Below are 23,672 nucleotides of genomic sequence, written 5' to 3'. Positions count from 1 at the left end.
GCCTCTTGTTCCTTTTCAATGTTCACCTCAGTAACTTCTTCATCAGACTCATCTACTAACACAGTTTCAGCCTTCTTCTTTTGTTTCTTCTTTGGCTTTGAAGAAGAACCTTCACCTTCAGCTACAGGAGTTGCAAGTCTACGTCTGCGTCCAGACTCCTTCACATACCACTCATTCTTTGTTGGTTTGAAACCCTGAATTATCTTCAACTCCACAGCATACAATGCTTCTTTCATTTCTTCTTGGTTTCTCCAATTCTGATGATTTTCTGGATCAGGATCCACATAGTTTGCATCTCTAAGCAATCCGAAGTTTTCAATCACTAACTCCGGCTCTGGATGATGAGGATGATACTTGACAAGATTCTTCAACGAGATATTTGACATGTGAGCTTGAACAAGAAGATCATCCTTAATGTTTCTATCAATTCCTGGATATGCACGATCAATCATCATTTGTACAAAACGTGGATATCTCCAGACTCTAACATCCGACGAGAGGTTTTCCACCATATAATGAAATACTAAATGTGAGAAGTTGTATTTCTTATTCAACACCAATGCCGTTAGCATGTTCATCTGGTAATCCCTCATCTGATCATAACTGCCCTTTGTGTGACTTAGAGAAATCAAAATACAATGGATTAAAAAGTTGAACGATTTCTGAAATTTTGACTTTAAGTAGTTCCCGGTGTTCAATGTGCTTCTGTATCCCAAACGTAGCATACACCCCTTCACCATTCGTTCAGGAAATCTTGTTGGATAGTTGGCTTCATCAGGAAAGTTCATCACTTCGCGAACTAACGCTTCAGTCACCAGTATGGTCTCCAATTTTCCATCCACTTCCACCACAGATGATATCACTTTGCTTGCCTCGTCATACTTTGCATTCAGCCAAAATCGACTAATGTGAGATCGGTACAAAGGTCTCTGATCAGTCATCGCTTTCTTCACTGGAATACGATTCATGTAGTCCAATATACTGCTGAATTCTGAAAGTAAAGGACACTTTTCCACATCTAGATCAACACAACTGTTGTGTACTGGATCAAATAAAACATTTGGAGATGCCTGCACAACAACATCATAAACACAGACTTAGAAAATTTTGAATTTATGATCAATGTCTAAAAAGCGGACCACATAAGCAATTCAAAGATTATACTACCATAAAAGCGGTTCAAACACTTTGCACACTATAAGCGAACCATAGATATAACTAAAAAGCGGTCCTACTTAGAAAATACTCAAAAAGCGAACCGTCCCTAGCCACATAAGCGATTCAACCCTTTGCTGCCCTAAAAGCGATCCTGAAATTAGTACATATGAGCGGTTCTAACATGGTACACATAGGCGGTTCAACAAATGATCTATAAGCGGTTCAACAGGTGATCTATGAGTGATCCTGAGTTACCTGTTCATAAAAGCGGTTCTACAAGATGTGACTAAGAGCGATTCAACCTATTGACCTATGAGCGGTTCAAACTACCTGATTGTAAAAGCGGTCCACATATTAACAACATGTAAAAAACATCTTATACCCTAAAATTGATTCTACAAACAGATTCTACACATAAATCTGACTCTAGAGGTGTCTTATGATTCCTACAGATATGTCTTAAACACTCTAGATCTAAGATTGAAACTTCTTGTTGCCGACAACACACATCTAACGTACAAATCTCAGCAATTAACATGTTGTACATCTATCAAAATCATCAGACGATAACACTCAACCTAGCAATTTAGACAGATATGATATTTAAAAGCACAAAACTCGAATCGTTCATACACACATGCCGATAGACGAGATTTAAACACACTAGGACTGAAATTGAAAGATGACTTACCTTGCCCATGATGTAAATGATGGAAATCTATCAAGAACAAGCAAAAACAAAGCTAAATCAGCAAGAAATCACAAAGATCACTTGAGATCACTCGAATCGCCCCAAAGAAGATGTCGTAAAAGCGGTTCAGGGTAATGACAGAATAAGCGGACCCTGTTCCTTATATATGAGGTCTGAACCGCCTATTTGTCATGTCCTTATGAGCGGTCCTCAAAGTTACTATGACAAAAGAGCGACCCAAAGACACAAAAGCGATCCAAACTTTGATTTTTCAAGAAATTAATTTTTTATACATTTTTCAACTTTTTCGATTTCACATGTTGGCACCCAGTTGACCAAGTCCAAGTTAATGACCCTGGACAACTGTTTGACCTACCAAGTCCAAGTTAATGGCCCTGGATGATCAGATTTATGAAGTACTTTGTCGTTTTGTTTCAAAAACAGTTCAACTTAATGAACTTTTCAACGTTTCAAACATTTTCACCTTTTATCTTTCCAACATCATACCAGATCTATGTCTGCAATCACAGCTTACCCAACCCTCATCAGACACCTACATGATCTGCACACAGGCTTTGAACTTCCAATCCCCAGTATCAGTTGTCGAAACTAAAATGAGAAAAGAAAATCTTTTTGGGTTTAAAGCTGTACAAACTGAAATATATACACACAATATTTTTTCGAGCGTGTTAGGGGATCATATCAGCTGCTGACAGAACACAAGCACCGTTAAGCTTATTTCATTTTAAACATTTAAGCAATTCGCGTTGATTGTCGGTATATTGATCCACTTTAAATTCTCATAGAATTTTCAATCTGTTCGGGATACGTTATTTAGTGTTTTAGAGACTTAAACATCAACGTGTGTTCCCACCTCAGTATATACTCCCGTATCCGGATCCCAGTATTCAGTCTTACAGGTGAATATACCACAACTGATATCTGTTAGGGGGTAGATGCGAAACCGTGAGAGCTCAGGTCAGAACTTCCGTTCAGTAGAGAGATGACGGCTCGACTTTTCGGTGGGTCCCCTTTAGAGGATCTTTTGCATTTCAACAGCAGCGACTATCAATTTTATTGTTTCATCAGCATGCTGAGGGTGAAGCTTATGTTTCAAAGCTTTTTGCGTAAAGTATTATCCGGGGACTAGGTCAGTATTTCCATGCAGCAGAAGTCCCGGGATAATACCCCAGATATCACCGAGTATAAAGACCTAGTATCTCAGAATACGGGACCTTTCAAACAGGATTTCAGGGGTTACCTATATATCCTGGAGGTGTTCCCCACGAAAATGCAAGTTAAATTTAGTTTATATCCCAAACCGATCTACTAAATCTGTAAGAACCTACCGGCACATCTTTAGCGAGACTGCTTAATTGCATTTTTACATTACATATTACTAGCGTACTGTGCCCGTCTAGCTGATGTACTATCATTTCCCCAATACTACACAACTCTTTTTGCATTTTTTAATGTTTTTGGATTTTTATGATTTTATCATGTTTTTGTATTTTTCTGCGAATATCTCCCCCTAAAACTAAAACATATTTTTGTGTTTTTGTTTTTAATGAAAAGCAGGAAATACAACTGTACAAACAAAATTTTTCAACTCGATACGGTTCAAGTCAGATCGCCGCCCAATTCGGCTTCACACTCGATAACCCTCCCAGATTGCAGATTTTTTAACCCATTTAACCTTAAAAGATAATAAAATCTCTTTTTATCAAACGGTTTCGTGTAAAAATCAGCTTTCTGATCATCGGTGCTCACATGTTCAATCCGTATTAATTTCTTTTCGTAACAATCTCGAATAAAATGGTGACGGATTTCTATGTGTTTCGTTTTTGAGTGGTGAACCGGATTTTTCGTAACATTGATGGCCGCTTCATTGTCCACAAATATTGGTGTATCCAAAAATTGTAGACCGAAATCGCGCATCTGCTGTTGAATCCAGAGAATCTGAGAACAACAGCTAGAGGCTGAGACGTACTCAGCCTCGCAAGTTGAGAGCGCGACTGCAGTTTGCTTCTTGCACTGCCAGGTAACGAGCCGAGTTCCGAAGAACTGGCACCCAGCAGTGGTGGACTTAGCGTTCTGCTTACAACTACCGAAGTCTGAATCAGCAAAACCAGATAATGTAAAATCACCCGAGCGAGGGTACCACAAGCCGATGCTTGGGCAACCCTTCAAATACCGTAGAATGCGTTTGACGATCGTCAGGTGTTATTGCTTCGGGTTTGACTGATATCGTGCGCACAAACATGTCGGATACATGATGTCAGGCCGGGAAGCTGTAAGATACATCAACGAGCTGATGATCGATCTGTATAATGTTTCATCCATCTTCACACCTTGTTCATCCGGACAAATACCATGATTTTGTGCGAGGGGGGTTGATGCAGGACTGCATTCTGTCATGTCAAACTTATCCAGCACGTCCTTTACATACTTCGATTGATGAATGAAGATTCCGTCGGGTAGTTGTTCAACTTGTAACCCGAGGAAGAACTTCATCTCCCCCATAGAACTCATCTCGAATTTCTTCTTCATCACAACTTCAAACTCTTTGCATAGCTCGTCGTTGGTGGAACCAAAAATATTATCGTCGATATAGATCTGCACAATCAGCAAGTGGCCAGCTACTTCTTTCGTGAACAAGGTGCTATCTACTGTGCCTCTTGTGAACCCGTTGTCTAGCAAGTAGGTCGATAGCGTCTCATACCAGGCTCTCGGGGCCTGGTGGAGACCGTATAAAGCTTTATCCAGCAAATACACCTTGTCTCTGTTTAGCGGATCTGCAAACCCCGGTGGTTGCCCCACGTAAACTTCTTCTCGAATCTTGCCATACACGAATGCCGATTTAACGTCGAGTTGATAGACTTTGAAATCTTTCCATGAAGCAAAGGCTAGAAAGATACGGATTGCTTCAAGCCTTGCAACCGGCGCATAAACTTCTTCATAGTCTATTCCCTCCTGTTGGCTGAAGCCCTGGACCACGAGACGTGCTTTGTTCCTCACCACGACTCCTCTATCATCACGTTTACATTTAAACACCCATTTTGTTTTTATCAGCTTCTGGTTCTTTGGCAGATCAACGAGTCTCCAGACGCCCAACTTCTCAAATTGTTGCAGTTCCTCCTGCATAGCATTCACCCAGCTGTCCTCGGTCAATGCTTCTTTGTAAGTTCTGGGCTCAATCTGCGAAATAAAACATTTGTATGAGACTTCTTTCTGCATATCAGCTATATCAGAATAAAAATATGTAAAAGCTTGGTCTATCTGATGTCTTGTTTTGACACCACTCTGTAAATCGCCGATAATCTGTTCTGACGGATGGTAAGACAGTGTCCTCGGCATCACATTATCTGGCACCACAACTTCCGATTCCAGATTTGAAATATCAAGATCTATGACTTGATCAACAGTCTCCTCTGCAGTCTCATTTGGTTCCTCGTCAAAGGTAGGAGCGGGTTCCTCTTTTGAGTCGTTAGAAACGTCAAATGACGGAGCTGGCTCCTCTGGTTCCTCTGGCGGTATATGAACTGTTCCACTTGGTCCAGCTTCATCATCGTGAGTGCCCACAGTTGGCGTAGGAATATCTAGCGGTCTAGATTCCGGCTCTTGCAACTGACTTTGCTGATACAGGTACATAAGAGCAAGTTCCTCCTCACTCGGCTCGGACGGCAGATGAAACGATTCCCAGAGTTTGTCGTAATCAAATAGGAATCTTTTTTCGGGAAGTTGTTGCGACTGTGTGTGTTTCTGACAATCCACATGAAGGACCTGAATCACCTTCCCCAGACACGGTACAAATACCCTCTTTAATGGGCTGGCGTATCCTACGAAAAATCCTTCATTTGCTTTCGCTCCGAATTTACCTTCATTTGGCTTATAGCGATGCTACAACTCAAAACAAGTCTTTTTTTATTTCTTCACTGTCAGAACTCTATTCAGAGTATAGCAAGCTGCTGACACTGCTTCACTCCAGAAGAAAATCGGAAGCTTTGAATCAGCCAACATAGTACGTGCAGTCTCAATCAGGGTTCTATTCTTTCGTTCAGCCACGCCGTTCTATTGTGGTGTATATGGCGCACTGAATTCGTGAAGTATCCCCTTTTCATTGTAGAATTCGTACATTTTGTTGCTTTTGAACTCGGTTCCGTTATCGCTTCTAATTCTCCTGATCGGCAGCTTGTACACTGTTTCCATCTTTTTGAACAAAACCATTAAAGCCTCGAACGTTTCATCCTTCTTCTCCAAACAAACGACCCATGAAAACCTTGTATAATCATCCGTAACCACCAAACAGTAAGAATCTCCACTGATGCTTTTGACGTTGACCGGCCCAAAGAGATCCATATGCAATCTCTCGAGAGGTAACCGGATGGTGTTGAGCATCTTTGGCGGATGAGACTTCCGTACCTGTTTACCTTTCTTACACGCAACACAATCGTCAGGTAAATGAAAATTTTTAACATTCACACCTTCTACCAAATCGTTGTGCACAAGAAAGTTCATTTTACGAATGTGTATATGACCCATCTTTCTGTGCCACATAACCGACTCTTTTTCAGTTGCTTTAGATTTTGTCACAAAACATTGTTTTTGAGGAGTTGTTGGTGTTGCAGCGCTCATGTCTAAGATGTAAAGATCATTAACCCTAGGAGCGCGCAACAGAACCAACTCATCAGGGACTTTAAACCCTGGTTTTAAAACCAAACATTCTGTTTTTGTAAAGTGTACGCTAAAGTCTTTATCGCAGATTTGCGAAATACTTAACAAATTGTTCGTCAATTCAACAATATAATTCACTTTGTCAAAAGATATGATGCCGTTCGTGAGCATTCCCTGACCTACAATCCTTCCTCCTTGGTTACCGGCAAATCCAACGTAACTTCCAGTAATCGCTTTGACATCATATAGCAGTGCTAATGATCCCGTCATGTGTCGCGAAGCTCCGCTATCCATTATCCACCTTGAGAGCATAGACTTGGGCAGCTCCTGCAATCAATTCACAAACACATCAGTTAAACAATGATGCCCACGACTTTTTAACTTCCGACACTATACCAAAAACCACATTGCATTTCTCAGTTGTTTTCGGAAAGTTAAATGTGACATTTGGCTCAATTTTCTTTTTATCTTGTTTCACATTGTTATGAAGTTTGGGAAATTCCGACAAAAACTGATCAATTTCAGACTCAAATACAGCAACATCATCTTTCACAGACTGTGACTCATTTTTCAACACATTTTCCATCTTTTTAATCTCACCAGATGGTTTAGATTTCGCGATCCATGACTGATTTTCAAAAGTTTTTGCTTTAAGGTAAAATTTCAAAGTCTTGGGGAACTTAGAAGACTCGCCAATTTCGAAAATCGATTCTGGCTTATCCTCCGACTTCAACTTTTCACCTCGTTTGAGAATTCGGATCGGCGAAACCATCACCTGTTTATCTTTTGCAACGACCGGTGATTTTGGTCGAGGTTTTTGAATGGTCTGTTTTGACACATTTTTGTTTTTATCCTTAGGTTTTTCAACCTTCGGTTTCTCAACCACTTGTTTCTTAACAGCTTTTACCACAACCGGTTTTTCAATCACTTTCTTACACTGCTTCGCCATATGGCCGACTTCATTGCAGCAATAGCATACACGTTTGTCATACTCGACAAATGTGCTACTAACAGTTTCTGCTTTCAGCTTCTGCGCTGCATTGAAATCGTCCACGGCCTTTTGACTAAAAATATAATCTTTTTCAGTCTCAGTGCTCGGACCACAAACAAATACATCATCAATTCTATCTTTTGGCTTCACCAACTTCTTAGTCATTTTCTTCTCAAAACCAAGACCTTTATTCTTTAACTGATTTCTCTTGTTTTGGTTTTTACCCACCCCCTCTACCTTTTCTGGACTAGTAGAACGTGACGAACCAGCTGATTTATTTAGTTTTGAAAAGAAATTGATGTGTGTAAAATGCAACATATAAAACACATCAATTAAGGCATAAAACTAACCCTTTTTAAGTACTAATGTTGGAAAAAGAGTGTTTTTGTCTTCCTTTTGTATTTTCAGGATGAAATGAGCTCAAAATCACAAAAGAATCAAAAAGACCACTAATTCTACCATAAATACAAGAAAAGGAACAAAAGTAGACTGCCCGGACCTTCAACGGCACCTCCCAAAGCAAAAAGGAAGAAACAGAGTCTGAACACGCCCCGTGTCCAGCGAACACGGGGGCGTGCCCAGGAAGCAGCAGAAAAGACAAACCAGTAGAAGCTTCCATTGCCCACCACGGGGCCGTGTCCAGCGAGCACGGGGGCGTGGTGAAAGTACAGCAGGCGCATTAATTGTAATTCGCAATTACAATTAATGAGGAGAGAGAGTGTCAGGCGGGCACGGGCCGTGTCCAGTGGACACGGGGCCGTGTCCAGCCTTCTGTTCAGCCTATAAATAGAGGAGCCTGGCTTCATTCTCTCTCATCCCTTGGCACACCACCTCTCTCACACCTCATCCACCACCCACCACCACCCTAACACCATCATCCACCACCATCATCCATTGTCCATCGTAGAGTGTGTGAGTCGTCTCGGGATCCAAGATTGATCGTAAGAGTTCTTGACAATCAAGGCCATGTTTGCCTAAGTCTCTTACATCACTTGGTGAAGACAAGTGTTTAGTATAATACTTTTTATTTTTAATCTTTTGCACTTTTTATTTGGTTTTGTATTAATGACTTTAATAACTAGTTACTTATGTTGAAGGTGATCTTTCCTTATCGTTTGTCCGTGGTGTCTTGGCGTTATTTTACTGTCTATATAAAATAAAAGATTTTCACCATTCATATCTCCACGGTCTATATGGAGGTATGTTGGCTACCTGGTCGGGGGTTAAGGGAACGGTTTGGTAAAGGTCTTGCCCTTGTTCAGCGTTTAGAGGTCCTGCTTGGGACCTGGGTCAAATTTAGTAGGATCTCCTTCAATGCCCATAGGCATTGGATGGCGGGGATCCAAACTCTTTGACCCCCTCATAAGTTAACTACTATTAATACTATAACCCGGCTATTTAGGACTGTATCCCTGCTGACTCAGACTACTTAGCCGAGGGTAACGTCACCGCCAGAAGCGGGGCCTACCATAATTTGCATTAATAACTTAATTCATTATCTTTCAATAATCCGACCCTTTAGGATTGTATCCTTGCTGACTCAAACTACTGGGTTGAGGGTAACGTCGCCTTCAAAAGAGGGGCCTACTACAATAACTAAGATAATCTCTTAAACAAGTGCAAAAGTGCGAAAATAATCAAAGGTTATACTAATACACGTGTCGGATCCAAGTGATTCATCTTGTCTATCTGTTTTTATTTTATTTTTATTTTCAGCATTTAGTTAGTTTTTATTTTTCTTAGTTTAAAATATTTTTCTAACCTTTTTGATTTGATTAGACGTTGAGGATAAACCGGTACTAAAAGCTCTTGTGTCCTTGGACGACCTCGGTATCTTACCAACACTATACTACGTCCACGATGGGTGCACTTGCCCATATGTGTGTTTAGTGTTAGTGAATATCGTGTTTTATAAATTTAAAACTTGGCTAAAAGTGTAAAAAGGGCTTAAATACTCATCAAAATAATATTACACCTAACGCACATCAAGTTTTTGGCGCCGTTGCCGGGGACACAAGGATTTTAAGAAAGTTAGGAATCAACGGCCTAATCATATTTTTATTTTTCTTTAATTTTTTAGGATTTTTTTCTTAGATTTTTAGCTTCTGCAGAGCTCAGCACGGGGCCGTGCCTGGTCGGACACGGGCCGTGCTCAGCAAAGTTACTGGCAGTTTTTGTTTTTCAAGTTACAGAAGGCTGACCACGGGGCCGTGCCGGTGCAACACGGGGCCGTGTCCAACTTCCAGTAACTGGGATCTGGAAAACAATCACTGTATTTCCGACCACGGGGCCGTGTTCGCTCAACACGGGGCCGTGGTGAACCTTCTGACCGACATTCTTTTTTGCAGGACTTGGAACCCGACACCATCCTCACGTAGTGTATGAGCTCCAGTTCCAATAAAGACATAAAAGAACCGCTAGAAGAACCCGAACGCTTTCTCAGAAAAAGGTTAAAAGCCAAAAACCAAGAGAAGGTTTCGGGTGATCCACCCCCAATGGCGGACCAACGTACCCTTATGGATTATCTACGGCCCACCGTAGGTAATCTAGGCGCCGCTATCAATGCTCCGAATGTCGAAGCCAATAACTTCGAGCTTCGACCGCATTTGATACAAATGCTCCAAAACTCCGCAACCTTCCACGGGCTTGCGGACGAGGATCCTCATCTACATATAACTAATTTCTTAGAAATATGTGATACCTTTCGGATCAATGGAGCATCAAACGACGCCATACGCCTCCGTATGTTTCCGTTCTCACTAAAAGACTGAGCGAAAGCTTGGCTCAACACCCTCCCAGCTGGATCAGGTAAACACCTGGGATGAACTAGCCCAAAAGTTTCTATATAAGTATTTCCCTCCTTCTAAAACTGCTAAATTAATGGCTGAAATTAACACATACTCACAAGAGGACGGGGAATCCTTATATGAAACATGGGAAAGGTTCAAGGAGCTATTACGCAAGTGTCCCCATCATGGCCTCGCAATATGGCAACAAGTATCCACTTTCTACAATGGATTGTTGCCACACACTAGGCAGACACTTGATTCTAGCTCCGGGGGACTTTTAGGTAATCGACGCCCACACGAAATATATAATCAAATTGAGGAAATTGCTCAAACCAATTTTCAATGGCACACTCCCCGGGGAAATAAGTCTATCGCCCCGGGCGCCCATAAGGTCGACGAAAGCACCTCTTTACAAGCCCAAATCGAGGCCCTTTCTTCAAAAATAAAAAAATTAGAAATGACAAAAACAGTCTCGGTTATGGCTTGTGAAGGGTGTGGTGGGTCACATGAAAATTGGAGTTGCATGAAAGAAACGGAGGATCAACAAGAAATGGTAAACTACATTGATAATAGACCTAGGCCGTCGGGTCCTCCAACGGGAACTTACAACCAAGGATGGCGAAACCACCCAAACCTTGGTTGGAGGGAAACCGGCAATAGTAGTAACCAACAAACCCAACGAACAAACTTTCAGCAATCAAGAAATGAGTCACAAAATTTCACTCAACAACAAGGTGGACGAGAAAGGCTCGAAGATACTATATCTCGCCTCGTCTCCGACACTGATAAGAAAAACTCGGAAAGATTTCTACAATTAGAATCTAATTTTAGGAATCAACAAGCTAGCATTCAAAACATAGAAAAACAAATAAATCAACTAGCACAAAATTTTTCCGAGAGACCGCAAGGCGCATTACCTAGCAATACCGAAACAAACCCAAAGGCGCAAGTTCACCTCATCACACTACGAAACCGCACCGTAGGGCCTGCAGAAGTACCTCCACCAACGGAAGAAACAATGCCAACACATCTGCAGGAAAAGAACTCTCCCCCATCACCAGAACCTACCAAGGCTCCTCGAGTTCCATACCCCGGTAGGTTAATTCGTCAAAAAACCAATGAGCAATTCGCAAAATTCGAAAGTTTGTTAAAACAATTGCATGTCAATATTCCTTTTATCGAAGTCCTAACCCAAATGCCCAAATACTCTAAATTTATGAGGGACTTCCTTACACATAAAAAGAAAATTGAAAATTTGCAATTGGTTAATTTAGGCGAAGAATGCTCTGCCCTCGTACTCAATAAACTACCCCAAAAGAAAATCGATCCCGGAAGTTTCACGATTCCATGTTCAATAGGGGAATCACCCGTTCGCAATGCCTTGGCCGACTTAGGGGCTAGCATTAACCTCATGCCCTCATCAATGTTCAAAAGGCTTGGCTTGGGAACCACGAGCCCTACAAAAATAAGCATACAACTCGCTGATCGATCAGTCAAGTTCCCACAAGGTGTCATCGAGAATGTCTTGGTAAGGGTAAGCAAATTCGTTTATCCCGTTGACTTTGTCATACTCGACATGGAGGAAGACACCGAGGTCCCCCTTATCCTAGGGAGACCCTTCCTTGCCACAGCACAAGCAGTGGTAGACATGAATGAAGGGACACTAACTTTGAGGTATGGGGACGATGAGGTGAAGTTCGGAGTTGGGAAGAAAATAGAGGACGACGACCCAGTCAATTACATGAAGGTTATTGATTCAAGCTTGGATGCCGCTCTCCGACGGTGTAACTTGGGAAGCAAGGCACTCCACTCAGAAGATATATGACCAGAAATCGGGTCTAGCCAAGGACCCTTATAAACGTGGCGCACCACGGAGGCATTCCACGGATCTATCCTTAGTTTAGTTTAGTTTAATCTTTTAATTTTTGCAGAATAAAACACACTCATGGTGGTAATGGATGAAAAGGGAACGAGAAAAAATGGAACCATGCACGAAGAACAGAGCAACCCGACAAAAATCTCTATTACAGAAGGCTCAACACGGGCCGTGCCCAACCAACACGGCCCCGTGCTGAGCCCCTGTAGAAAAATCACCCAGTTCAGGTAACTGGACACGGGCCGTGTTCAGCGGACACGCCCACGTGTTCAGGCCTCTGTTTCAATTCTGTAATTTTTGTTACTGGCACTTGACCACGGGGCCGTGCCCGGTGAACACGGGGCCGTGTCCAGGATGCCAGTAACAAAAATCTTTGCTTTTTAACATACTTTTATGCATTCTAATCAACCAAAAATATTATTTTTGGACACATTGAGGACAATGTGTAATTTAAGTGTGGGGGGGATGCTAAAACCTTGAAATTTTGCAAAATCCTAAACACAAGCCTTACACAAAACTCTATTGGAACCGCTAAACACCCCAAATTTTTTCAAAAACTTTTTCATTTTTTTTATTTACTTGTCTTAGTTTAAGTTGGGAAGAACAAGTTCTAAAAACGGTTATATTTTTACAAGTTTACAACCGATAGCGTCGTGATAAAAAAGGAACCAACATAAGAAAATTATGAAACGGCATAACAAGCCTAGTTTAAAATTCGATTATATATGCTTGGTCACATTAAAAACCCATTCCCACAAAAGTGAGTTTTGAGCCTTTATTGAGCATAAAAATACACATATTTAGATTAAATGCTCATTTTTCGTTTCTTGTGTGAATAGCCGCTCGGTCCTTACAAATCTAGAACTTGCCACGACGATACATTCCCGGTCCTTACCAACTTAAACCCAAGTAAGTAAATGATGGAGGCATTAGGACTAACTATTTTTTTTTCAAAACCATTATTTTTCATTTTTTTTTACCTACCCAAAATCCCCCTAGAAAACCCCTTTGAGCCTAAACCTTTCATTTCATTACCCCAAAAAAACCCTTTCTACCCACCAAAAACCTTTTTATTTATTTTTTTAGTAACAAGTTCGCTTTTTCGTAAACTCACCTTTTTATGTGACTATCAAAAAAAAAAAAAAAATGATGATGAAGTCAAAAACAAACAAAAGCTATAAAAGCTTGTTTGGAGAAATACTTCAAAATAAAAAGTCACTAAAAATAAGGTACTTCACGAAAACCGACGCTTGTTACGATTTTTCGCCCTTTTTACTAACCACTAACCAACCACCCACCTTTAAACCCAAGCCTTCACCCAAAAAAAAAAAGTCCTCTTGATATTTACAAAGGTAAAAAGTTAAAAAGGAGGAGGATTGATTGCTTGGCAAGCCTATGGAAAGACGTAAGTTCCGTGCCGCTCTCGAGTGATTCACTAAAATATACACCTTCGGCCGAGTGTTGAGTGATCTCCCGTGAGGTATGTGAACTTGTATATAAATGGAATTTTAATAAGGCATGCTATGCCCAAATAAGTAATTTATCTTATGAAAAGTTCAAAATAAATCATAACGAATAGGATTGTAAATAAATAAAAATAAAGCCTATAAAAAACCTTGGATTCCCGACACTCTAGGACAAGCTAAAAAAACTTCTCTTCTACCTATTCCATTTGGGAGTGTAAGCCACATTTAAAGAGTTTTGCTTGAGGACAAGCAAAAGTTCAAGTGTGGGGGTATTTGATGTGTGTAAAATGCAACATATAAAACACATCAATTAAGGCATAAAACTAACCCTTTTTAAGTACTAATGTTGGAAAAAGAGTGTTTTTGTCTTCCTTTTGTATTTTCAGGGTGAAATGAGCTCAAAATCACAAAAGAATCAAAAAGACCACTAATTCTACCATAAATACAAGAAAAGGAACAAAAGTAGACTGCCCGGACCTTCAACGGCACCTCCCAAAGCAAAAAGGAAGAAACAGAGTCTGAACACGCCCCGTGTCCAGCGAACACGGGGGCGTGCCCAGGAAGCAGCAGAAAAGACAAACCAGTAGAAGCTTCCATTGCCCACCACGGGGCCGTGTCCAGCGAGCACGGGGGCGTGGAGAAAGTACAGCAGGCGCATTAATTGTAATTCGCAATTACAATTAATGAGGAGAGAGAGTGTCAGGCGGGCACGGGGACGTGTCCAGCGGACACAGGGCCGTGTCTAGCCCTCTGTTCAGCCTATAAATAGAGGAGCTTGGCTTCATTCTCTCTCATCCCTTGGCACACCACCTCTCTCACACCTCATCCACCACCCACCACCACCATAACACCATCATCCACCACCATCATCCATTGTCCATCGTAGAGTGTGTGAGTCGTCTCGGGATCCAAGATTGATCGTAAGAGTTCTTGACAATCAAGGCCATGTTTGCCTAAGTCTCTTACATCACTTGGTGAAGACAAGTGTTTAGTATAATACTTTTTATTTTTAATCTTTTGCACTTTTTATTTGGTTTTGTATTAATGACTTTAATAACTAGTTACTTATGTTGAAGGTGATCTTTCCTTATCGTTTGTCCATGGTGTCTTGGCGTTATTTTACTGTCTATATAAAATAAAAGATTTTCACCATTCATATCTCCACGGTCTATATGGAGGTATGTTCGCTACCTGGTCGGGGGTTAAGGGAACGGTTTGGTAAAGGTCTTGCCCTTGTTCAGCGTTTAGAGGTCCTGCTTGGGACCTGGGTCAAATTTAGTAGGATCTCCTTCAATGCCCATAGGCATTGGATGGCGGGGATCCAAACTCTTTGACCCCCTCATAAGTTAACTACTATTAATACTATAACCCGGCTATTTAGGACTGTATCCCTGCTGACTCAGACTACTTAGCCGAGGGTACCGTCACCGCCAGAAGCGGGGCCTACCATAATTTGCATTAATAACTTAATTCATTATCTTTCAATAATCCGACCCTTTAGGATTGTATCCTTGCTGACTCAAACTACTGGGTTGAGGGTAACGTCGCCTTCAAAAGAGGGGCCTACTACAATAACTAAGATAATCTCTTAAACAAATGCAAAAGTGCGAAAATAATCAAAGGTTATACTAATACACGTGTCGGATCCAAGTGATTCATCTTGTCTATCTGTTTTTATTTTATTTTTATTTTCAGCATTTAGTTAGTTTTTATTTTTCTTAGTTTAAAATATTTTTCTAACCTTTTTGATTTGATTAGACGTTGAGGATAAACCGGTACTAAAAGCTCTTGTGTCCTTGGACGACCTCGGTATCTTACCAACACTATACTACGTCCACGATGGGTGCACTTGCCCATATGTGTGTTTAGTGTTAGTGAATATCGTGTTTGATAAATTTAAAACTTGGCTAAAAGTGTAAAAAGGGCTTAAATACTCATCAAAATAATATTACACCTAAGGCACATCAAAATCATTTTTCTGAACATTCTCAAATTTAACATTCTGAAGCGGAAACTCGGTGTTGGAGTAAAGTTTGTCAGATCCAACCATAGTGTACGCCACCATAATTGAATCATCATCCACACTTTTATCCGTTTTTGTCAAATAACGATCTAAAAAGTTTCCATCCTCCTCAGAATCACTACCGGACTCCGCTGATTTTTCCTTCTCAGATTTCTCACTATCATCGTCCAACACCTGATCAATAACATTTTTGATTACCTGGGATTCGTTGTCAGTGTCAGACGCAGTGAAAGTTATATCAATGTTATCAGGTAAATCATTCTCAAGTGTTTTTAGTTTGATGTTTAATGCAGCTTCCACCCCATCTGGATATTTCTGTGTATAATGATTCCACATTGGGGGTGGAACACTGTTAAAGGCAGGTGAAGCATGTGGTTGTTGTGGTACTATTTGCTCTAACACATATGATGACGCCACATAACTCATCAATTTCTGATCAATTCTATCATTTTCAAAGATGCGATTGCGTCTAAATGAAAGTTTACTTCTCTTTGTTTGTCAAATAAAGTTGATTGTGCCAGCTTAGTTGCTTTATCGTTTTTAAGACTTTCTTTTTGGATCATTTTTATTGACCTAGACAATGTGTCGTACGCCTCTTTTACTTGCCCTAAGTCAAACTTCATTAGATCTGCATGTCGTTTCAGTTCCTGATACATGGTGTCTTTTTCAAGACACTCCGTGCATGGTTGTGAACAACGTTGACACGGTGTATCAGAGATTGAAACTTTTTCTACTATAATCTCATTCTCACAAACAATTTTACCAACAGGATTTGACTCCAACTCAGACGACTTGACCATGTTGACTTCTAAGACTCCAGATTCCTCTCCTAGACCTGACACTTTATCGACTGACTCCTGAATGTCTGAATCTACCTCTTTTAATTTGCTCATCAGTGTTTTATCTGCAATCTCCTTTAGAGTTTCTTCAGTCATTTCCTTCGACACATCAATCATCTCCTCGACTTCTTCTTTCTCTGCTACGAATCTCGGGCACGTTCCGGTTCTTGGATCTTCAAAATGATCTGCAAAAGAACCAAAAACGTTAGGAGGTAAAATTGATTTCATAGTATAGAAATATTCCTCCCGTCGAGATTGAAAACTAAGAACATCTGATACAGATTCCTCAGTTTTTGCAGAATCTTCCATAGAAACATCTTTAACGACCTTCGGAACCTCCTGATCAACAACTTCAATAACCTCTTCAACCACGATCTCAGAAACAGACTCAACAGCTTCAGTAACTGTTTTCTCAACTTCTTCACTAACATTCTCTGTAACTACCTTCTCGAAAACTTCTGACTCAGCACCCGTCTCGGTAATCTCTACAACTTCAGCCATCATCGCTTGATCGTCTTTTCCTGGAATATACTTGTCCCAACTAAAACCAGACGTAACTTTCTCATCATCTTGGTTTACGATCAACACCTTCTCAGGTTTGTTCTCGATCTGAGGTCTCTGAACTGTAGGCTGTTGGTTCGGGCGATGATATATAGCTTGTCTGTAATAATCATTGGTAAACGGATTCTGATGATTTTTCACCTCACGATTCGGACATTCTCGCTTGAAATGACCTTTCTCTTTGCATTTAAAACAGGTGACCTTGGTCTTATCGAACCCTAATTTCTGATCCGGACCCGACAAACTGTTTCTACCAGTGATTTCCATAAATCATTGAGCTCTTCGAACTAAACTTGCCATACACCACTTAATATCTATCAATTCCAGTTCTTCCGGATCGATCTGATCGTAATCCTCTTTAGTCATATCAGGATTTCCGATCCTTCCAGCGACTAGACCTTCATAAGCTTCTAGAACTGATGCCAGTAACGCGATGTGCTGCTTGGCTGCATTCTCGGTGATTTCATTCCCATTCTTGATGTTAACCGCAATGTTACACTGCACACCGGACACAAACGTCTGTTGATTTGACCCTGTAGAACTTTGAGGAGAATTCGGCTCTGAGACTTTGACATTTGGCTCGTAGTTGGCAAATGGAGTCGATTGACTTGACTGATAGGCATTTGGAGCAACAGATGAAGTGTTGTCAGCGCTAAAACCAGTTTGAATTTTCGGACTCTGAACATTCGATACTACCGGACTACTCTTGTAATACAAAGATACATCCTGTGGCATATTCGTTGAATTCATCTTCTTGACTTTCACCAATTCCAACTCATGAGCTTCAATTTTCTCTATGAACTCACTCAAACTATAATTCACGAAATCCGAACTATTTTTCAACATCATCACGTACGTTCCCCATTCCTCATAGGGAAGTGCATCGCACAATTTGTCTATCCACTCTTCATTTGTCTTCTCGATGTCCAACCTTCTCATCTCTAACACCAGATGACAGTACCTCTCGATAAGCTGCTTTGTTGATTCACCCTTAATCCCTGTGAAGATGTCAAACTCTTTCTTTAGCAATGCCGTTTTACTTTTAATCATTGACGCGCTGCCTTTGAATTTTTTCTCTAATGCTTGCCATATTGACTGTGAATTATTTTTGTGCTGTAGTAACACTAAAATATCTTCTTTTATTGCTTGTTGTAAGATGTTGATCATCTTTTTCTCGGCTTTGAATTCGACCTGCTCTGCATCTGTCAGACTGGCAATTGTCTTTTTTATATTCAACCCGTCTACTGGAGGAACATACTCTCTTTCGATTTTTATCCAACTCTCTAAGTGATTTGCGTGCACCCAATTTTTGAACCTCTCAGACCATCCTGAATATTCATCCAAACTCATCAATTTCGGAGGCTTCTGCATCGTTCCAAGTTCATTTTCTAGACTGACATTTTGCATGATACTTGCTTGACTTTGAGTCGCACCCACACCCGAAAACATGTTATAGAAATCCTGACTTTCCATTTTCAGTTGTAACGGAAAATTTTTCAAACAGTCTGAATAAGCGATCTACAGCAGTAGCAATGAGCGATCCAGAGAATGCACAAAGAGCGATCCAGATAAGTTGCACAAAGAGCGATCCAGATAATTGCACAAAGAGCGATCCTAGAACCTGTCCAAAGAGCGATCCACAGATGACAAATGAGCGGTTCAGAAAATTGTATTTCAGGCGGTCCAGAAAAGCGATCCAACACCTAAGATAGCCATTTGGAGCGATCCAGAACTGAAAATTACGAGTGATCCAGCTAAAACTGTACTTAGCAGCGGTCCACAGAAGCGGTTCAGTGATGACGTCAGAGCGATCTAACTTTCACGAAGGTTTTTAGGTCACTTTTAGTCCGTATTTTGATCCGAAACTTTCAAGGGTTTGTTATTACTGTGTTTCACACCTACTTTCCAAATCTCAGTCCAATTCAACCGCTAATTCAGTCCAGATCTACAAAAGTCCATGAAAACCACTTCGTATCTAGCAACAAACTCGCAACTGGCTCTGATACCAATTGTAGGATCAGTTTTGACCACACGAATGAGTCAATCAGAGCTAGTGCTTACTGAAAATGTGGCGGAAACACATTTTCAGCATGATACAAAGATAAACGTAACAGAAAGGAGTAGAAACAGATGAATTCACACTTTAAACACTTTTTCTTCACTTGATAACGATTGCCACACGGTCAGCAGTTCGACGTAGAGTACAAGACCACGTTACAAATGAAGACAACTTCAGGGGTATATATAGGATTCTGGAACCGCTCTTGTGACATGTCCACATGAGCGATCCAGCCTGGTTCGCTTTTGTGGACACATGTCACAAAAGCGATCCTACATTCTAATTTTCATAAATTTACATGTTTAACCCCTGGACTTATACAAAATAACCCATCTAGACCATATACGTTAATCTAACTTTACAAAGACGCAAGCTTTAGACATTATGCACCAACAGTTACGATTGGAGTGAGTTGCTACCGGAGGAAGATGCGGTTGGTTACGCTTTCATGGCAAAGAATGAACCTGTTCTATGGAAAGACAACAGAACTGAAGAGCAGAAGTATAGATACAGAAAAATGTTAGCTGGAAACAGAATTACTAGAATATCTGGTATCTATTTGGAAGCGAAAAGAGCAAAAAGATGGGATCCAGACAGGGAGTGTTATCTTGACCCATATGGAAACATTGCTATTGATCACAACACTCTTGATATAGAAGCCATAATCAATGAGTTCAAAATTGATGATGATTATTGGCAGAATAAATGGTGGGGAACTGGAGACCAGAAAGAGAAAAAAGAGAAAGAGAAGAAGGAGAAAGAAGAGAAAGAGAAGTTAAAGAAAGTTGATAGTGGAATCATTGATACTACTCAGGAGTTGACTACTGAAAATCTCGGAAAGATGGCTGACAAGGTGCTGGCAGCTAAGGCGATTGAGGTAGACTCTAACTCCGTGTCTGAGTCTAAAAGCCAGGTCAGTTCAAACACGTCAACGACTGAAACAGGTAAGAAAGTCAATGGGAATGTTGATTGCAAAAATTGCATCAAAGAATGCAAATTTTGTAATATGGTCACTTATCTCAACGGTAAGAAGGTTGATGATCTGACAGAGAAAGTCAGAAAAGTTGATGATCAAATTCTTGATCGTGACAAGATGGTTAAAGCTTCAACTGAACGGATAAAAGAATTAACTAACAAAATTGAAAATGATAAAACTGATCATGAAAGGATTAGAAAAGAAAATGAAAAGTTAGTTCTTGAAAACCGTCAAATCACTAAAAAATTTGAGAAGCTTAAAACCACAATGAAAGATAATGATGATCGAAATGGTAAAACTTATAAAGAAAACTTTCAACTAAAAGCCGTACTTAGGGTAAAAGAAGAATCAATCAACCAACAACTATATGAATGTGACAACCCGAACTTTAGGGTTAGCATCTTCCTATTTTCACCTCACAATTGGTATCGTCGTGTTCTATCTATGTGCGTTATGTTAATTTATATGTGATTGTTGTTGTTTGCATTTTATGTGAATTGCAGTCGTCGGCCCAAGTCTCTAAGGGCCCGAACTAGTGTCATGTTAGGCTCGGCCCACTTGTGAAATATGGTTGCACGCTTAATGTTAATCAGGGATTCTATTATTTCATAATCTTATGAACTCGCTAGTGTTGAATGCATCAAACACTTTGGTAGTTAGGCTTTACGGCCCAAATCACTCAACATCACTTGGGCCACACAAGTGTCAAACATAAACAACACATTTGAGCCCTTAAAACCTTTGGCCCAATCCCCTAATTTACTCAGACTTGGCCCAAACCCACTCTTTTTGGATGCGTGTATGCGTGTGGGAGTTCACATAACTTCTTTTCCAAACCAATACAAACCCTAAGATCCCTTCAAGTCAACGTGAGAGTAGTAATCTTTTGAAACACCATCCCCATCGGCCGAGCTTTCATCCCAGAATCATCACTTGCCGCATTCAAGCTCGCACACCTCTTGATCGATCGGTACGTTTTAATCAGTCAGGGATTTCCATACTTGGTTCATCTTGGTTATGTTTCGTGAACTATCTTGTTTGTTTTTTTTCCGATCGTATCGGGTTCGTTTGAATCATCATAAATAAATCGCTCATGTAGGAGACTGTTAGGAATGGATGAATGGTATGATTATGATTGATAACTTGTCGATATAATTATATGTGCGGTCATGATTCTTGTGTAACTTAGGGTGTTCGTTAGTGAATTACTTGTATGCATAGTAATAAGTCGACGTTGCTGAAGTCTGTCAGTTGTTTGAAAACAATATGAATAATGATAATCTCGGTTCTAAAGTGATGATGATTTTAAGGTCTACTAATTTTTGTAAGTGGTGAACATAATGATTTCTTGATAATGCGCTAATAAACTCGATGGCTGCTATTATGATTATGTCACGTACTCATAAGTAGATTGTGGTCATGATATTGATTTGTGAAGTATAATATTGATATTTGTGAATGATGTTGTCGAATAAAGTGAGGATTTGCATGTTAACAGACTTGTGACTTGGGTCTATATATTAGTGTTTGCATGTGAATCAAAGGCTTGTAGTTGATTGGACCAAAACCCTGAATCAACTATGTATGGCGGCCGTGTGATGGAATATGTTAGTGTGTTTGAAATCCATATAAATGTAATAATTTAAACTCACGTGAATGTGCCTTGGAATTTACATGCACATTCAATGTTGAAAAAGGGTTTCATGTCTTGGCCAAAGTTGTTGGACTGTTAATCATATTCCACAATTTCTTAAATTGTGTTTAATTTCTTTTATATGTTTATAAATGGTATATGTTGTAAATAGATGTATAAAGGAATAACAATGTCCAAGTATATAAGTACGTTAAATGATACAAATGTGTTAATATATATGGTCGAATATACATATGGATATATGTTTGGTTGAATGAGTGTATGTGAAATTTGTATTCTAAGATCACTAACTGTTGTCACAAGAGAAATCGCAGTGTAAAACTTGTAAACCAGAGTATATCAAACATTGTTGTTTGGACATTAGGGTATTGCATGACCCTTAATACGTATACTTATATTTATTGTACACTAGGTTGTGCGTAACGGACCTAGCAGTTAACGAACACTAGAAGTATAATATCAAACCGAGAGAACCAAGGTGAGTTCACACTCTTTACCAAGGCATGGGATTCCCGGGGATTGGGAATGGGTGGAATGATGGAATTGAACGATTTCTCGTACTTACACGGTTACTAGACTATCTACCATGGTCCTCGGGTTAAGCAGGACACTTACGTAAAACCTACGTAAACAAGTACATACTACTGTCTTCTGGAGTCAGGAAGGACACTTACGTAAAACCTACGTAAACTCACACATGCTACTGTCTTCCGGTGTCACACCCTGGCTTTGCGGAAGCGTGGTTAATTTGGTGTGACTTCTTAATACCATAGCTTAATCATAACAAAGCTATATGAATTAAAACATGCAAGAATCATCCATTAAGTTTTAAAAACCAAATACAATACCATTGTTTTAAAACGGGATCACGCCCTAACAACCATAACCTTGTTCAACAAACATTACAACTTAAACATAACATAAACACAGTTTAAGGACTGTGACTTGTCCAGGAAAGAGTCACATTCCCTAAACCCCGGATGACCATGGAAACTAGTGCAGCGGGAAAACGTGCCATACCGTGCTAGATCTTTTAATTCCCTGAAATACATGTAAGTTGAAAAATCGACAATAATGTTGAGCGAGTTCATGTGTAAGTGAGTAAATAACCTTTGCATTTATCAAAAATCCTGGTATGTAGCAAATAAGGAAAAAGAGATCAGCAATGGTTTGCAAGGCCATTGATATGTGTGAAGTGCAAGTAGGAAGACTCAAACCTAGCGGATTTTGCGTTGGGCACAAAGTCACCCCGAGGTCCGTTATGCTGGGCCTGGGGCTGGGCACGCTACACCCAGATTGATCTACCGCTACTGTCCCTCGGTCCTACAATGAGGATTAATGGCCTCAAGTTGCGCCTACCCACTCACATGATCTAAGTAGTAACCCTCCTTACGCTAAACATACCATGTGTAAAAGTACTTGTAATCATAGTAACATGTATTTCACCCCCGCAGTTTAGAAAACTGAAAACAGTTAAGAGAAAAGGGGGACATGAACTCACTGTCAGTGCGTCTCTACCAAGTACTCCGAATGTCAACTGTGCGACGACCTACATGTACTAATTCTATTAGACGGATGGCCGTGCCTTAGCTTTATAGTTTAGGTTTTTGGGAAATAGTTAGACAACTATTTCATGTTTATACTTTGCATGTACTTGGTAGTTAATCTCCTTCCCAAGGATGGGGGATTTAATACATGTGCGTTCGAATTACACCATTAAGTCTCACTTAATATATTTTCATTTCTAATTCCAAATATAAATATTTTCTCAAAAATATTATATTTCCATTTCACATATTTTTTCCCCAAAAAATAATACGTTGATAAAATATTCGTTCATAATCATTTCCGTATAATGCGTAAGTTACGTTTTAGTAATCGTGTGGTAATAATAATTACCGTTGTAACTTATATG

At 40.1% G+C, this 23,672-nt stretch overlaps 1 non-coding gene across 1 annotated transcript; it reads right to left on the bottom strand.

Annotated features, from left to right (window-relative positions):
* Nucleotides 1-10,388: 10,388 nt before the first annotated feature.
* On the bottom strand, nucleotides 10,389-10,495 carry LOC118484458. Its single transcript, XR_004873569.1, has one exon. It is a non-coding gene; the product is annotated as a small nucleolar RNA R71 (small nucleolar RNA).
* Nucleotides 10,496-23,672: the final 13,177 nt, after the last annotated feature.

This window comes from Helianthus annuus, chromosome 11 (genome assembly GCF_002127325.2).
Source record: "Helianthus annuus cultivar XRQ/B chromosome 11, HanXRQr2.0-SUNRISE, whole genome shotgun sequence".
Lineage (NCBI taxonomy): Eukaryota > Viridiplantae > Streptophyta > Magnoliopsida > Asterales > Asteraceae > Helianthus > Helianthus annuus.
The sequence above is the reverse complement of the archived record's forward strand: the minus strand, read 5'-3'. Positions and strand labels throughout refer to the sequence as shown.